Source organism: Ovis canadensis, chromosome 16, assembly GCF_042477335.2.
Source record: "Ovis canadensis isolate MfBH-ARS-UI-01 breed Bighorn chromosome 16, ARS-UI_OviCan_v2, whole genome shotgun sequence".
In the NCBI taxonomy this organism is placed as follows: Eukaryota; Metazoa; Chordata; class Mammalia; order Artiodactyla; family Bovidae; genus Ovis; species Ovis canadensis.
In genome coordinates this window covers 29,782,220-29,788,264 of record NC_091260.1, presented here as the reverse complement: position 1 = coordinate 29,788,264, position 6,045 = coordinate 29,782,220, and the positions used below count along the sequence as shown (strand labels likewise).

The following is a 6,045-nucleotide window of genomic DNA, read 5'->3' as shown; positions in this document are numbered from 1 at the left end:
AGGGGTCTGGGTCAGACAGGATGGCTGGATTAGAACTCTGAGATGGAGATGAGATGAAGATGTGCCCCATGGATTAAAGGTACTGAGAAATTTCTAACGAAGAGCTGGGTTCAGCTGATAGGAAAACTCACTCTTTGTGGTTCAATGTATATAGTAATCAGAGGGAGGGTTCAGTCATTCTCAACAAATATTTTTTACTTCTCTATAAAGGGATGAGTTGAAACCATTTTATGCATTCTTATAAACAGTTATAGGAACTGGAATGACCTCAAATAATTATCAGAGGCACAATTCTGGGTTTAGTTTGGCCATAGTTTATCAAACGCCTTGAAAGTGAAAGTAACTCAGTCATGTTCAACTCTTTGCGACCCCATTGACTGTATAATCCCTGGAATTCTCCAGGCCAGAATACTGGAGTGGGTAGCCTTTCTCCCAACCCAGGGATCAAATCCAGGTCTCCCGCATTGCAGGTGGATTCTTTACCATCTATCATAAATGCCATTTGATAAGGCATTTATCAAATGCCTTAAAATGTTCCAAACCTTGAACATGACAGTCATGAATCAGTGATAGTCCTAAGTAATACAGATAGGTGTACAAGCACTGATGTCTCCAGATGTTTGTAGAGTTAGGGTAAACTAATAGTGCAGTTCCAGATAAGCCCCCGAAAGGTAGAAAGGCTCTTTCTTATTCATGAAAAAGTTCGAAGTAGGATTCCAGGCTAACAGAGGGCTCTCTTCCATGAAATAATTCAGGGCTCCAACCTCCTTCCATCTGTGGCCCCCTCACTCCCTAGAGCCTTGTCATTATTTTGCATCTAGTGGGCAGAAGGTAAAAGGGAAGAAGTGAAACATGCCACTGTTTAAAAGTGCTGGGGGACTTTCCTGATGGTACAGTGGTTAAGACTCTGCTCTTCCACTGCAGGGGCCCCAGGTTCAAGTCCTGATTGAGGAGCTAAGATCCTACATGTGGTATGACCATTAAAAAATAAAAAAGTCTTGGCCTAGAGAGGGCAAATCACCTCCGTATACTTTCTGTGCTGTGCTGTGTTCAGTCAGCCAGTCGTGTCCAACTCTGTGACTCAATGGACTGTCGCCTGCCAGGCTCCTCTGTCCATGGGGATTCTCCAGGCAAGAGTACTGGAGTGGGTTGCCATGCCCTCCTCCAGGGGATCTTCCCAACCCAGGGATCAAACCCAGGTCTCCCACATTGCAGGCAGATTCTTTACTTAATCACCAGGGAAGCCCAAGAATATTGGAGTGAGTAGCCTATCCCTTCTCCAGGGGGTCTGCCTGACCTAGGAATCAAACCGAGGCGACCTGCATTGCAGGCGGATTCTTTACCACCTGAGCCACCAGGGAGCCCACATATCCTTTCTACTGGCTCTAACTCTGTCTTAGCGGCCACATGTCATTGCACAGGAGACTGGGAAGTAGAGTTCTAGTTTGTGCTCAGGAAGAGGACAAAGATTTGGTGGCTGGCTAGCAGTCTCTGCTCTATTGTTTATCATTTCATTGGGAAGAGTGAAAAAACCTAAATAAATGAACAATGGTTCTCCAACTCAGTAAATAAATTATGAGACATCAATATAACTACATGGCATCTGAGCTTCCCTATCTATTGAGATTGAAATGAAATTGGCTCAAGCTCTGTATCTGACAGCCTGTGGAAAATTCAATATCCTCTCTAGGATTTGATGAGTTTTCAGGGGCTAAGTTCTTGCAGGCATTTTCAGTGCTGAGTTCTGGCTCTGTCAACCTCAGTTTTCATCTCCCAGACTGCAAGGCAGCCCAGATATATCACGCGTCCTCTTTTCTTGGTTAATCCTCAGCCCACTCTAGGGAGCCATCTGGATGAGCAGCAGCCTGTACTAAAGGTTGGAGTGGGTGTTACTGATATTTAGCATCATTGTAGACTCCTGAAAAGTCCCATTCCTCTGGGACCCTATGGTATTACTGAAAAAGAAGATTTAGTTTCAGGACCAGGGACCAGGCTTGATCACTCAAGAGCTTTTGTGTAGCAGAGTTTTATTAAAGTATGACAAGGGACAGAGAAAGCTTCTGACATAGACATCAGAAGTGGGGCAGAGAGTGCCCCCCTTTCTGGTGTTAGCAAGGGAGTTATATACTTTTTAATTGCTTATTACAATAAATCAAAAGAATGTCTCAAGGTTGCATAGCTCTTACTAGCCCCACTCCCACAATTTACATTTTAAAATAACAGGTCTAGAATTTAACAGTAGAAAGATCTTACCAGACCCACTCCCATAATATACATTGTAAGATATCAGGATTAGTCAGAAGGTTTTCAGGAAGGACAAACTGTCCTCAAGCAGGATACATTGTTGTTATATAATCCAGGAACCAGAGATCAAATTGCCAACTTCCCCTGGATAATTGAAAAGCTGGAGAGTTCCAGAAAAACATCTATTTCTGCTTTGTTGACTATGCCAAAGCCTTTGACTGAGTGGATCACAAGAAACTGTGGAAAATTCTGAAAGAGATGGGAATACCAGACCACCTGACCTGCCTCTTGAGAAATCTGTATGCAGCTCAGGAAGCAATAGTTAGAACTGGACATGGAACAACAGAGTGGTTCCAAATAGGGAAGGGAGTATGTCAAGGCTGTATATTGTCACCCTGCTTATTTAATTTCTTTTTTTTTTTCATAATTTAAGATTATTGTATTTCCTTACAAGAGGAACGTTTTAACAAATTTTACAGGTGTCAATCAACCCTTGTTCAAAATTGGGCACACATCAAATCTAGCATTATGGGAGTTTTATTTGGAAGTGAACTTTTAACTATTAATACAAATGCCAAGAGATACTACACAAAACATCCACAGGAATTTTTTTCATCTTTTTTTTTTGAATTGTTCACAAACATTTCCTACATAATCCAACATACAACAGAGAAATGGTACATCTTTTTCTTTCAATTTGCATACAATGGAAAAACAAGTATATATATATATATATATATTTTACAAAGTTTAACTAATAGACACTACCAAGCTGACAGTTTAAGTCTATATGTGAGAAATCATCTAATAAAAAATAATCAGAATTTATTTACCATCAGTCACTTCCATAACCAAGTATTATTCTGATTGATAAAACTTGTCATTAAGCTTCTGGTATAAACTTATATCACTATTCCATCGGTTGTGTTGCTCCCCACCTTGGTTCTTCAGAATCACGAACAGAAAATTGTTGCAAAGTAGGGGCAAGCATTTGCAAAAACAAACAAAAATCCCCAGCTTATTATAAGCATGGATGTGTGGTGGAATTTCCTCCCAAGCAATGGACTTCAAATCATTAAGAATCACCAGAACTGAGTATTGTCAAGATATTTTGCCTAAGTCCAAGAAGAGATGCCATTTATTTATATCCAACAGAGGACTGAAAATTAAACTTAGTGTTCCGTTCGGGGGTAGGTTGGAGGGAATTCAGCCATTTGAAAAATGACCATCTTAAAAAAAATGACCACCAAAAATCGGTTCACTAAATTTATTTAAAAATCATAAAACGTTTCTTACAAAAGAGCGTTACATTCTGCACACTGCTCTGAATAGATGCCAGGGACGCATGGACTGCTGTTACTGTTCCTCCCTGTCCCACCACCCCAGATGTTAGTGACCACAAAGCAAAGTGTTCACAATAATTACATGGGGGGACTTCTTCAAACCACCAACAATGAACAAAAATTAAAGTTCACTCTCTGCTGCTGTTTCAAAATCTCAATGTTAGTTTTTGCACACCCTCCCCCACCCCCACCCTGTTTGTAAGGAACTAAAACATTACATCTGGTGAACAGCAAAGATTTCACTACACCTCAAATGCAGAACACCTATGAAGCAGAGGAATGTTGGCTTTTTAAACAGAAGCAGATAAAAAAAAAAAAGATGCAGGACTCCTTCAGTTCTTCACTAGTCTTAGAAAAACTTTCCAGAATACTGCTTCACACTATAAAAAAGAAAAAATATCTTGCATTAGAATCCTTCAACATCTGCATACTGCTTCACACTGCTCTGCAGCAAATACTGTGCATTCTGTATCTGGTCCTGTGTTCCTGTAATGGTAATGATCCGATCTTCGGATCCTTCTAAAGGCTCATCAGTTTTGATCGAAGCTCCTGACTCATGACGGATTTGTTTAATCCGCTGACCACCTTTGCCAATAATAGATCCAGCCAAATCTTTGGGAATAGTTACTTGTGTAGTAATAATAGGTCCACCAAGATCACCATATGAGCCACGACCCCCTGCTTAGGAATAATCATATCCAGAGCCACCCTGTGGTTCATAAGCCATCTGCCACTCTGATGGGCTCCATGTATCTATTGCAGAATCCCAGGTTTCATCAGCACTGAAACCGACCATGCCATCATAACGGTCTCCAGGTCTTCCTCTTCTGTCATAGGCCATTAGATCTCCTCCTCTAGGTGGTGGTGGTGGTGGAAGAGGAAGATTCCGAGCTCTACTACCTCCCCGGCCACCTCGTCCGGGAGGGGGTGGAGGAGGTCCTCGACGAGGGCTCATATCATCATAATCTCTTCTGGAGGGAGGTATGGGACGCCCACCCCGACCAGGCGGCATTCTGTCAAAACCACCTCTTCCCCGCATGGGAAATCCCACAGGACGTCCACGGCGGTCATCAAACATCATTGTAAAACCACCATAATCATAGGTTTCATCATAAAAATTGGGATCATAAGGCTGAGTGCGTCCTTTGATGGGAGACTCTGATATAAGATCAAGGATGATCTTTATGCACTCTACAACCCTATCAGGTTTTCCTCCGATAAGAACGACTCTGTCAGTAGATTGAGGACAACATTCCTGGAAAAGCTTGATTGTTGTCTGAGTGTTCTCTCGAAGTTCTTTGATTTTAGTACCTTTGACTCCAATAATTCCTCCTGCCAGACTCTGATGAATCAACAGTCTCAACTCGCAGTCAAAGTCGCTTCCTTATAGTGTTGGTAATTTAAGCATTCCACAGCATCAGATTCGAGCGGGAGCTGGCTGGTTGCAGTGGGTGATGGCAACTGCAGGCCCTCTTCCAAGGTAGGGATGATTTTCTTCAGAATTTCTCCAATCGTTTCAATATCAGCACTGATACTCAATATGCGCTCGGGGCCACTGCTGTCTGGGACTGAAACACTGGCATTGTAGTCTGTACGGAGAGCCTTAATATTCTTGCCTCCTTTTCCAATCACTGCCCCAGCATTCTTGCTCTGAAGCAGAATGCGTAATTCAACCATCTCATCAGTGTTTCTAGATCTTTTAAAAGCTTGTTCCTCTTCCATATCTTCAGCAGGGCGTTTAACAAATTTGCCATTGGTTTTGGTGTTGGGAAAGGTTTCCTCTGGCTGTTCAGTTTCCATTTTCTTGTATTCAAGGGACACACCAATCAGTTATTAAATATATCCTTCCAGGGCAGAACTGAAGTGTTCTGGGCGGGACCAACTGACACCCTAGTGCTGTAGTAGCCCGGCAAGGGTACCGTCCCTATGCCGCTGCGCCTCCTCAGCCAGTCACAGCTAGACAGAGAACAAGCGTAGGCCCCCTGCTTATTTAATTTCTATGCAGAGTACATCATGAGAAACGCAGGACTGGATGAAGCACAAGCTGGAATCAAGATTGCTGGGAGAAATATCAATAACCTCAGATATGCAGATGACACCACCCTTATGGCAGAAAGTGAAAAAGAACTAAAGAGCCTCTTGATGAAAGTGAAAGAGGAGAGTGAAAAAGTTGGCTTAAAGCTCAACATTCAGAAAACGAAGATCATGGCATCTGGTCCCATCACTTCATGGCAAACAGTGGAAACAGTGTCAGACTTTATTTTTTGGGCTCCAAAATCACTGCAGATGGTGATTGCAGCCATGAAATTAAAAGATGCTTGTTCCCTGGAAGGAAATTATGACCAACCTAGACAGCATATTAAAAAGCAGAGACATTACTTTGCCAACAAAGTCTGTCTAGTCAAGGCTATGGTTTTTCCAGTAATCATGTATGGATGTGAGAGTTGGACTATAAAGC

General features: G+C 42.2%; 1 pseudogene; it reads right to left on the bottom strand.

The window, feature by feature from the left end:
- Nucleotides 1-2,651: 2,651 nt before the first annotated feature.
- Nucleotides 2,652-5,532, bottom strand: LOC138421576 (heterogeneous nuclear ribonucleoprotein K pseudogene; annotated as a pseudogene).
- Between the last annotated feature and the right edge of the window lie 513 nt (nucleotides 5,533-6,045).